This window comes from Toxorhynchites rutilus, chromosome 1 (genome assembly GCF_029784135.1).
Source record: "Toxorhynchites rutilus septentrionalis strain SRP chromosome 1, ASM2978413v1, whole genome shotgun sequence".
Taxonomy (NCBI): Eukaryota; Metazoa; Arthropoda; class Insecta; order Diptera; family Culicidae; genus Toxorhynchites; species Toxorhynchites rutilus.
Genome location: NC_073744.1, coordinates 20478635 through 20491487, shown reverse-complemented (window position 1 = coordinate 20491487; position 12853 = coordinate 20478635). Strand labels below are relative to the sequence as shown.

Here is a 12853-nt window from a genome sequence, read left to right as displayed (position 1 = left end):
ACGGCAATTACGATACGTTGATTATAAGAAAAAAAACATCGTTGGCACTGGGAGTGAAATTGATGCATATAGTACATGAATACACAGTATATTGAACAACAATAATGAATATTCATTTGGATTAGTTTTATTACGCATGGAAAGTTCCACGCACTGAATAAAAAAATCCTACTCATTTCTTCCAATATAATGTTAGGTCATTGCGTTGCCATACCCAGTCTTGTAAAGGGTTTTCCTGGTCTAGGAATTCAAAACAAAATTTTTTTCCCTTCATATTTTGATAGTTTGGACGTTTTTGAAAACTTTTTTTTTTTTTCAAATTTAAATTATTTTCGAAATTAGCTGTTTTTGTGACACCGGAATGAAAATTTCCTTAATCATTGGCCATATTCACTTGGATTGGTACCCTCTGACTTCTCTTATTTCCGGAAATTAGTTCAAAATCATGAACATGCGATTTTAACAATATAAGGACGGCTCCCTCCGAAGTGCTAACGTCACTTCTTCAAATGAGAAAGGGCACACCTTTGAAACACCATAAAGCTACGCAAAAAGTGAGTTGAAGCTGGATAAAACTACTTTCAATTATAAAATCGGGGGTCTCCGTAGCCACATTGGTTGCGCGTTCGCTTAGTAAGCGATCGATCGTGAGTTCAAAACTCAGGGCCCCCATTGACCATCTTTGTGTTGTTACAGAATAACTACGTCCACGCAACAATCATCAGCGATGGAGATCGATCCACGGTCGAAGTAAGATCGATTCATCCATACAACTGCTCTGCTCTGCAAGACACATCGGGCTGCTGTTCTATAAATAACTCAACAATCATCAAACAACTGTCTCCGCTGTCCGGTGGTCCAACTGGATAATGGAAGAACAGAAAGAATACTCTTACGCCTAAATGGCTACTGTGTGAATGTACCATATGTAATGGTATAAAAGGAATTGTGTAATGTGCTAATTATAGATATATGAATACCATGTGACAGGTACACGATTAAAATTCGGCTCTGTTACAGCTAAAATGCTAATGACCCTTAAATAAATAAATGGGATAAAAAAAAAATTATAAAATCACTAGTTTAAATGTTCAGTCCCGAAACTTATTTGACACACTGTATATCTGTCTATTATCTATCTCAAAATTTTCTTCTCAAAACCGGGCACAAATAAGGTTAAGTTCATTAATGATCAACTTTGAAGTGTTGTACCATTGTCAAATATTTTCCAATATCCAATCCCTGTTGCAGAATTGCAGGTAGTCCAAAAAGCCTTTTTCCCATATCATGTTTAATTTTTTTAACATTAATTAATATTGTTAGGCCAATCACCCATTTCCTCTCATTTTCCCTTCGACAATTGAAGTAAAAGTTTAATGTGAGATTCGGAATTCTGAGCATAATTCCCATCAACAAACAAAAATTATCATCATATCGTTGGTAGAAGAATGGACGATGTTATTCGATTTGAAAATTCTCCCAAATTTGGAACACACATTTTCAAACCTGTTGATCCAAATACAAATAAACAAGAACTAATCAAAACGGCATATGATATGAAAGCGGAATTTTCCCTAGGGCCATTAGAGACAAGATGTAGGCTGAAAACTAGCAAGTTATAAATAGGCGTAAATTAAAAAAAATACCTTTTGTTAGGTTGAAACATGAGTCTTAAAATGTTTCGTAGATTTTTTGTACTCGTTGAAAAGTACACGCATACACCTCGAACTAATTACTTGTAACCATTCAAATAAAACGACCAAAGAGATTTTACAACATAGAAAAATATTATGGAGCAGCGTAAAAATCCTACTTTTTCAAAACTGAAAACGAATGTTGAGATGAAAGTAGAACTAGTTATTTGTCATGACTTGTTTTCCTTTAAGTCATTGTATTCCATTTTCACTGTGCAAAATTTCAGCTCAATCGGACTTTATTTAATAGTCCGCATAATATATAAAATTCGCAAACACATCAAAGTTTAAGTTTTTTGAAAAATGAAAAACCACTCAAAAGGGGAATAGGGGAGGTGGGGGTAAAACAGACATGCTAAGAAGAACTTCAATTATATCTTTGGAAACTCATGTTACCCAAAACTTCGATGCAGTTTCTTGCAATTCAATATACAGTTTCTCTACCTAATTGGCCAAATAATTTACAGAAAAGTGTTTTTCACTGAAATTAAAACAGACCAAAAAGTACAGCATTTTTTTCGCTGCCGGTAATATGGACATATAGTGGGGGGAATATGGACAGGTTTGTAATATATGAAGCGTAGAGGTTTATCGATCGCGAGAGGAATAATTTTATGCAACCAAGGGATGAATTCATCACGAATGTCCGTTAAAAGATGAAAAAATCGAATTAATCCACGTAGAAGTGAAATCGTGCTTTTCAGCAGTGTAAACGAACAGACCAACAACTATTTTGCTTTTGGTTCCAGTCAGCTTCTAAATAGTCCACATTCGGCGATTTGATTTCCATTTATAGACGCAGGGCATTCCTTAGGAAAATATTGAACAGACTTTTCACAGCCCATCTCACTCCCACTGGCAACTGTCCGTTTTACCCCACCAGTACAATTGTTCCAATAATTTAAATTTTCTACTCAAAAATGAATTAACTTTTCCGTACATACCCAATATCGCTTCTCTGTTAAGTCACAAACCGAAATATAACCATCAGCGAACTGAATTTTGTTATTAAACCACTTAAAATGCAAAAAAAAAAAGAAGTTGTTAGAAAAACTTTTTCCCTGTAAAAGTGCCCATCTGCCGATGTATGGACGACTTATTGGAAGTTGTAAGGGCTATTCACATAATCTTTTTGAAAATTTAAAAAAAAATACTTTTTTGAGAAACATGAGTTTTAATTTTTTAAATAGTTTTTTAATCGATTTTTTTTTTATGATTTGGTATTATTTCATGAAAAGGTCCTGGTCGGGTAGGGAAGTAAAAAGTGCCCCCAAACCAAATCACCCGCCCTGTGGAAAATATTGAATGGGGTACCAAATAAGCAATTTTGACTATTTTTTAAACCCCTATGAGGTTCACCATAGGATCTATGGTAAAAAAACGTATTTTTTAATTTTTTGCACGCCATTCCCGATAACTTCGAGATAAAAAATAAAAAAAATAAACTGAAAGTACATCTTATAATGGGGTATCGAGAAATATTATCCAAAAAAATTTTCATCAAAAATCGAAATGCTAAAAAAATCTTTTTGAAAATTTAGAGATAAAGTACTACTCCAATTCGTATTTAAATGTGTTCCTACGCCTTTTCTAGATATGTGTGATTTTTTCAGAATTTTAGCAGTGAAGCGGTACAAAGAAAATTATATTTCTAATCTCTGATATTTTCTTATTAATGTTAAATTTATATTTAAATATGAATGTTTAAATATAAAAAAAAATCATAAATATAAAAAAAAACCCGTACGAACACATTTCAAAGCAATACTGTGACTCAAAACTTAATTTAGTAATTCCAAAACCACCAAAAAATTGTACCCCGCAACGCTCTAAAATTCCAAAAAAAAATCACGCAAAAAAATCCAAAATTTCGTTATGCCAAAAAATTATTTCAATTTTAAAAATTTTATTTTCTATAAATATTTTTTATATTTTGTAGCGGTACACCATAGTAAACGCCCTTTGGATATTTTGTCGAATTTTCATTTCCAAGCCAATTGAGTATGGAGTGAAAAAAGGAAAACTACGTTTTTCACTATAGCTCTCATAGTGAACCATATAGGGATACAGAAAAATTACCCAATTTTCTATATTGATACCTTATACAACATTTCCCATAGCTCTGGTGATAAGGTTTGGGGGAACTTTTCACTATCACATGAATACGATATAAATAGAAATCAAACCAGTACTAAGTTTAAAAATCTAAATAAAAAACATAATTTCATAAATAAATATTTTTTTGAATCGCGCATCAATAGCAAAATTCTGAAAAAATCACACATAACTTGAAAAGACGTAGAAACACATTTAACTACGAATTAGAGTAGTACTGAATCTCTTATCCTCCATTTTTTTAAAAATATTTTAAGAATTTTTAGTATTTCAATTTTCGATGAAAAATTTTTTTGACACATTTTCTCGATACACCATAGTAAGATGCACTTTCAGTATTTTTTAAAATTTTTATCTCAAAGCTATCGAGAATGGCGTGCAAAAAAATTGAAAAGTACGTTTTTTCCATAGATTCTGTGAGCCTCATAAGGGTTCAAAAAATAGTCAAAATTTCTTATTTGGTACCCTTTTCAATATTTTCCATAGAGCGGGTGATTTGCTTGGGAGCCAACGGAGACAACGCACTCATATTTCCTACATTTAAATTTTACCAAAGGAATGTTGACAGACGGACAACATACGCGATTCTGTCAATCCTCGATGGAATTCTAAACGATTATAACGAGAACTAGGAGAATTTTTATTGTAACAGTTAAAGAAACAAGTATTTTTCACTTGCACATTAATTAGGAATTTTTATTCATGTTCCGTTTGAATTTCGTATGCATCCAGTATTCAGTTAGTTAGTAAGCCTAAATAAGGATAAGGAGCCCAAATCAAGTAAACAAAATAATCTCTTGTGTTTACAACTTACGTCTGAAACAGAACAGAAGTTCCATTCATGTAAAGCGGTTTGCTTTCTGTTTTTGTAAAATTTTCTAAACTAATTAATTTTATCTGTATGCTACAAAAATCTTCAGAATTTAAATACAAAACATCATCCCAAATATTTATGCAGGATTCATTACTAGAATAGTATGTAAATATAGGTTCCTAATTTCTAATCTGCCATATTTAATTTCTAATCAAAGTTATACAAAAACCGGTAAACCGGTAAATTTCTGAAGGTTCAGAACGTAGTAGAACACCAGTCGGATTATATACAAACCACCAGTTAATATATACAAACAATTGATTAACACTCATGATTTATTCAGATAGACCTTTAATTTGTATGATTATAGTTCAAACCGTATTAAAATACAACCTATGAAAAGTTGGATACGATTTTTGGATTTGGATTTCCCGATTTCATAATTTAAAAAAAAAACACTGTAAGAAATGTTAATTGGAAATCAATCGCTTTGAAGCCTTGAAACAGGTTTCTTTTGAATCAGTTCCAATATAAACTTTGACAAACATTCGATACAGTAGCTTGTATTATAATGAAAACAAAATATGAAAGCATTTGGTTAACACACGTTACTCAACACTTCAAACTCAGTTCAAAATCAAAGTTTTGTATTAACTCAAACAGCATAAATACCATGAAAATAGATAATAGATGTTTAACATCTTTGAAACCGTCAAAATTAACTGTCACTATGAAACATTTACAACTATCAGCGACTACAAATAACTACAAATCCTCGAATGCATGAAGAAACTAAGCATTCCCAATTTGCTTAACCCTAATTTATCCCCCGATTACCTGAGCTCGGAAACAGTGCAACAAAGTTGAAGGCAGAAAATAGCACTCGTTAGTCAAAACAATTACAGATACTATGCTGTTCACTTTGGTTTTCAACACTCTGCTTGTGATTTGTAGAACACAGTTACTAATTAGCGTTGAACAGTCGAGTTGTTTCCGTTATTGTTTTCTAAATATTTCGCACGGTCCACCTTTGATGCCACTGTTACGCCACCAATTAAAGTTCTTCCTTTATTTGTTGTTACTTAACAGATCACTGACTCGATAATTTTCCGGGATTTTCCAATTCCAACAATGTACAAATGTAATTCTCCGCGATAACATCAGTGATAACTATTGTATTCACAACACGGACCACTGAACAAAGTTGACTATCTATCCAATGACGATCGCTCAAATTCCAACTGCGTTCTTCCGTTTTCAGATTTTCACGTTTCACAATTATTTTCGTTCTACTACTAGTCAGTCCTTTCCAGTTACAGCGATCGCTAGAACTGCTTCAACGAACGGCTAAGGACATATCAACTGCAAATCCACCGCACACAATCACCGCAGATCACCACCAGAGGTTGAGCAATACGAAAACGCGTCACTTGCGCACCAGGCGAGAATAGTGATCCTCGCCACTCGAAAGTTACCGAGAAAATAGGACTGCCGCATCAGCGACCCATTGGTTTATATATGGAAGCCTTCAGTGCTCCAACTACTAGAAGAAAAAGCACCGCACGCTGCCTCAGAAGATCATCACCATCATTGTCATCATCATCAGCATCAACATCGCGATCATGATCAGGAACCACCCTGGGCCGCAAGAATGAGAGCAAGAATCGGAGAGTACACGAGAGAGTGAGAGTAAACGATTAGTAGCTAACAGCAGCAGCATGATCAAGTCACGAATTTAGCCCAGGGCTGAATAAAACCAGGCGTCTCCATAAAGTGCACCCATATAGACACAGCCACATGCGACTGCGAGCGCGAGAGCAAATTCGGAGAGAACGAGGGAACATTTTGGGAGAGAAAAATAGAACCGAGCGGCGATCGACCGGCTGACTGACGGTAAGGATCATCCGTTTGTTTTGACGTGAGGGTGAAATTGCAAGTTGCGTTCGCGCTTCGGCGCTACCGCTGCGTTCCGACCTGTCATCAACGGGTCGCGTGAGAATTGATGATCGATAAACTCCCAGCGATGTTTACAACTGTCGACTGAGCGAAATCATCAACGAACAACCGCTCTCGCGTAACATCGCAACAATAATAGTTCCACGATTACACTATTTCTTGTATGTCTCGCGCTAGCGATTAGTACTACCAACTACTCGTGTAAGATAACGCCCTCCGAGGAAGACTATATGCTATTTGCAGTTCGTATTATTGCGATTACCTTCCGCACCGTTTTTTTCATGTTGAACAGTACGCGGCCCCTGTCGTTTAGTATGCACTATGAGAGCCGACCGCATAAGCTTCGAGACGACTGATGCCTCCCATCATCATTACCCGCGTAGGGAGATAAATCATCTGTGATTCAAAACGGAAGCCCGGAAGCGATTAGCTAGAATTACTATCTCAACGATATAAAGGATTAAGGTACTTCAATTGATCGGGTTTTTTTTTGTTATGCAAGGTCTACTCAGGTTAAGGTTGGTTCACGTATAACGGGTGTAACGGTGAGGATCGACCAAATAGCGTCAACATTGGCAGCAACTTACACTTGCAGATGCCAACGAATGACTTGTTTCAAAATATGCTTTGATACTTCGCATTCAACATTCCAATACTTATTCCGCCAATAATTATGACGTTTACGTTGATGTTGTCATCAAAGCTGCAGAAATGCAGAAAATTAACTTTTCACGGGCTTTTAATGTTTGACATTGACACTTCTTTAAAGGGGTATTCTAGTATATAATTGTATAATGTAGTGTAGAATTTTGGACGTTTTTTTAACATAAACAAATAAAACAAAGAATATTTTCGCTATCAACACTCCGATCCGCTATCTCCGTTATCCGATATCGTTATCTCGAAGGAAACAAGCGATGAACAACTGTTGCCGACAAGCAACAATAAAAAGAATGACACGCAAAATGTCAATTGATGTCAGTGTGCGAAGAGATTGTATATAAAAATCTCGTGTCACGGTGTTTGTGGTCAAACTCCTCCGAAATGACCCGACCGTTTTTGATGAAACTATGCAAAGAAAAACTTAGAAAAAACGTAAAGTATGCATGATACCGATTACCATATATTTGATACCGAATTGGTCCTGTACAGAAAAAAATCCTGAATATTTTTTTTTCTTAAATATAGCTTTATATCATGCATGTAACACCAAATTTTGACCCTCATCACCTATTCTTAATCGCGATTTTAGTATGTTTGTATGAACAATATAATATAATATAATTTAACCGCCGTTCGTTTTTCAAATAGAACGAATTTATTTACGGACAAACCCCATATGCTTATATGTCCACAATACGTAATCGTTTACACATCGTACTGTGCTCAAACAAACCGGTTCTGGATACAAAATGTCTGATTTCGAAACAGGAGCATGTTCAAAATACACTTTGCTTAAATAGAAAATAAACGATGGAAACGTAAAAAATCCAGCATCTTAAATGCTACCATGCAAACACCTTTTCAATTGACCTTCGATGTAGGAGGTGTGAAACACCTCTTACTGTAAAAACTGTAGTATTCCAAATTACAAAGGAACTCCTCTCAGAACTCAGAAACTGATTGAGCAACATGATCAACAGTTTAATGATCCTTCCCCAATACTCACCATCAAACTCTGCGCCACCCATTCAAGTACCCTCTGTGAAATCTAACGAAATCAACCACGTGATTCGCGAAGTTGAAAGGAGTGAACAACGTTTACCTTTTCCTGTTCAAATGTGCCGCGCCAGAACCCATCTCTATTTGATTCAATCTTCAGGCATCTTCATATCTCCTGAACATTCTCAATTCACTGCTTCCATTCACATATTTAGTTACTAATATTATGTAACAACATTTTCACCCGGGCTAATTCCAACTCAAAATGTTGGCCATTGTTTATAAACCGGCACAACCTCAACTATTCCACTCAGTGATTGAGGGCTTGAAATTCGCCTGGCGCTTAACAAAGGTTTTCTCCTACTCAACATGTCCAAGTGTTGTATTGGTCTTCTACCGACTTAACTTTTTTCCACAACGTTGGCCATGGTCTTCCACCGGCTCAATATATATATATATATATATATATATATATATATATATATATATATATATATATATATATATATATAAGGGTGCCAATGAAAACGGTCATCTCTTAATTCAAAAAGTTACCTCATAAAAAATGTTCACCACCTCGAAAAAAAACACCCTATACCAAATATTAGCTCAATCGGACTTAAGGGAGAGTGGCGCAAAGCGATGAAAGTTTGAGTTTTTTTGAAAATCGAAAAATCACCCAAGGAGGGAGGGAATCGGGGGTTTCGAATTTTTTTTTTGATGCCAAATGTCTTCAAATTGCATGAAACGTTGAGATCTAGTGTCATCTCGATTTTTTTTGTCAAAAATCGACACTCTGGGACTTTCGGTCCCAGTTTTTTCGGACTTCGGACTTCGGTCTTCCGCCACTTTTCTTTACATTGTTGGAAATGGTCTTTCACCGGCTCAGATTTTACTTTAACATAGATGCCCATGATCTTTCACCGGCTCATCTTTTATTTTAATTCAATGGTCATGGTATTTCACCGGCTCATCTTTTTTTATTTTATTTTTTTGCATTTCGGCCTTGGGCATACCCCGACTTGAAAATTTTGACATGTATCTTACGCAGTATTGTGTAAATATTCTCAAACATTCTGAACAGAACCAACAACTCATGGTCGACATGTACGCGAAAGTAGAGAGCGAACGACAACGATTACACCGACACAATGAACAGGAGTGGCGTGAGGAAGAACACATTCACTTGCGAGACGCTATCATGAGCATCACCGATGCGGTCATTGCTATTGTCAGGCCAAAACGCAATACACATGATATTACAGCACGTGTGTTCAAACATAAAATAATGTCTTTAACGAGCTATATTACAACGTTACACGTATTATGTCCCACATGTTGCTGGATGTATTCGTTTGAATAACAAACGTGAGGACTCATTCATACATTTTTAGTTTAGTTAGTGGAAAAACACGCCCTTAAGAAATCGATAGTGTAAATTCCTCGGAAATTCCAGATTCGTCTACTGATCCAATACTTACCCGTATTTTGGAATCCGATCGAGTCAGAATTACCCGAACGGATCACATTTTTGCATTCTGTAATCGGTTGGACTCAAGTACAATCAATTTGTGCAAATATGGCAACCATGCCACACTTTCAAAACAAAAAATATAAATGAAAATTAGGTACCCCGTAGCAGATATATATTATATATTCGATTGGACTTGAGTCGAATTGGTTACAGAATGCAAAATGGCGATTCGTTCGGATAATTATTTTCAATTCTTCCATATTTTACATTTTTGCATTTTTCCCACTTCTAACCATTTTAATTAAGATAAATAGTTTTTTTTTATTATTTTTGTCGGCGGTCATCGTCTATAGCACTCCATTCGTCTACACGCCATAGTTCCCATCTCCAACTATCCGTTTGATTTTCATCAAAGAATGGACCGTATTCAGGTTCGGGAAAACACGACATGAAATGCTTGATTGCACTGATATTCATGAATGTTTCACGTTTGTTTATCGAAAGGAAATGCGCAAGGTCATTTCCGCCGGCATGAACATCAAACACACTTTCATTCAAATCATCGTTTCATTCGATTAATTTTATAAATCGTTGAAACATTTGAGCACAATTACGATACATTAGTTATTTTTATTGAACAACCAAAATATCCGCTAGTTAATTCATGTGACAGAACAACGTTTGTCGGGTTAGCTAGTAGTGTATAGTTAAATTGCTTTCTAAGTGTTGATATATGTGTGTTGCGTCGGAATGGCGCGTGTTCGTAGAGATAGGTATATTAAAAACGTCCGTAAACCTAGTGTTAATAATGTAGCCATCGTAACACACACTGTTGAGGGTCTTTTCATTGTTCAAAAGCACCGTTGATGTCGTCATTCCCTTTCGGAAACCAAACCGTTCCATCGGAACAACGCCATACTCAAGTAAAGGGTGTCCCACATGAAATTGCATCACGGAAAATTACCAAGTTGACCGATCCTTTTCAAACTTTCAGACAATAAAATCTAACCCAGCTTTTGCACATTTATTTCATCCAACTTCAATACCATAACCGTATGCTTGCACCTTACGCTTCACTCCACTCATTAGGTTCTGTACAACATCTGACTGCAGCTTTTTCTGTACGGAAACCCATCTTATCTTCATGTCTTCCTGAGATTTGATCTCCCTGAGAAGCTTCCGCAGTGCCTGCTTCATAATAGCCCAGAATGTTTCGATTTCCCTTAGTTCCAGTGCGTTGGGGGGTTCTTGCCCTTGGGTACGAAAGTGACTCCGTTGGCATCGCACAGGACAATCTTTGAATAGTGGCACGAAGCTAGATTCGGTCAGAATATCGTACGGCTCTCGTGTGCTTCAACAGAGGGAGCAGACGCTTCTGTAGACACTCCTTGAGGTAGATATGTCCATATGCAGTCCCGGTAGTAACGAATGGCGCGCTCCGTTTACCACATGAGCAGATCGCTTACAAAATCATGCATATCTTGGCAAATTTTGAAAGTTTCTACTTCCTTACTTCTGGAACAGTAAACCCGGAAACTGTCAGAAGTCCGCCTTGACGTAAGTTTCATCATCCATGATGAGACAATTAGGCTTCATCAGCATCTGGGTGTACAGTTTCCGAGCCTGTGATTTTCCCACCGTATTTTGCCGTTCGTCACGATTTGAAACCTTCTGAATTTTGTACGTCTATAGAATTTCCCAGTCCTTGGCTCTCTGAACGAAAGACTTGGTCAGATTCAACTTTTTAGCCACATCCCTGACCGAAGCATTGGGACCCCGTTTAACGCTCTCACGACACGCTTTTGATCCTGATCACTAATAGAACATCCATTCTGACGGCATTTCTCCTTACGTTCGATTCTCTGAGTTTCGTAGTAACGTTTAACACTAGGTTTACGGACGTTTCTTGTATACCTATTTCTACGAACACTCGTCAACGTCGACGCAACACATATATATAGCCATTCCATACCAAACCGATATAGTGTTTCTCAGAATTTCGTGAAGAGTGATATTTTTGTTTCTTATTGCAACATATTAGAGCCGTTTTTTGATAATTTTTCTTTAGGGTGATTATTTCGGTTTTAGAGTCCGAAAGATCAGTTTTTCGCACTTTTCCAAAAATTCATAAATTTTGAACTACTGGACCGATTTAGGTGATCTACAAACCAAATAAAAGACAATTACCTGGTCAATTCAATCAAATCAAATTAAAGACAATTAAAAATACTACACCTGCAAAAACTTGGATTTTGTTCTCGTGATCATTGATTGTATTTGCTTTTTTATAGTTTATATGGTCTCGGGACCAAGGGCGCTATATATATATATATATATATATATATATATATATATATATATATATATATATATATATATATATATATATATATATATATATATATATATATATATATATATATATATATATTATATTTTTCTTAAAGCTAATGGTTTTTTACATAGCATATCGGAAAATTAAACATGCGTTTTTTTTTCATTTTTGAGTTATGATTTCTCAAAGTTTAGAGGTTTTCAGTCTTCTTTCAATATTCGTATGCGACTAAACTATATCTATGCGACTAGAATCCATTTTTTTCGCAAGTGTAGTAATCGGATTTCCATTATCCACAATTAGTTGTTTCATCATGTGTCCCACGATTTTATTTTAGTCTCATCATTGCCCTAGATTAAGGAAGGGAGGGATGTGATAACTACTAACTGCTACTTGCCTAATTATTTTCTAGCTTTTAGTACATTAAACCGTTTAACTTAAAAAATATTTTTTACTTTTTTATTTTATGTGGGTGAAACCTACTTATTCCGTGCGGTAAAGAACGTGAAAATTACTCGAGCCAAAGCATTTCCGAAGGCGAATAGTTGGTTATTAGATGATATTTGAAGGCGTGTCCTCTTCTGTTATCGATTCAGGTCTAGAAAAGGGGCTATAAAACAAGGTGACTTCCAGAACAAAGCTAGTAACTTTGTTATTTCGCGCCACTGGCGGTACAGAGTAAAGAGATGTACCACATTGTCTTTTGGAATAAGTTAGCAGAAACCATCTGTTGATTTCTATTATATCCAGTAGCACAGAAACAATTTGTTTTTTTAACTAATTATTTACAGGATCAAACTTCC

The 12853-nt window shown here is 35.8% G+C and overlaps 1 protein-coding gene across 1 annotated transcript in view; it reads right to left on the bottom strand.

The window, feature by feature from the left end:
* Positions 1 to 6095, bottom strand: part of LOC129770074 (protein croquemort) — a 41943-nt gene extending 35848 nt beyond the window's left edge. The window contains exon 1 of the mRNA XM_055772698.1: positions 5461 to 6095. The gene's annotated coding sequence lies outside the window, so the exon portion shown is untranslated. The remainder of the gene's footprint in view (positions 1 to 5460) is intronic.
* Positions 6096 to 12853: the final 6758 nt, after the last annotated feature.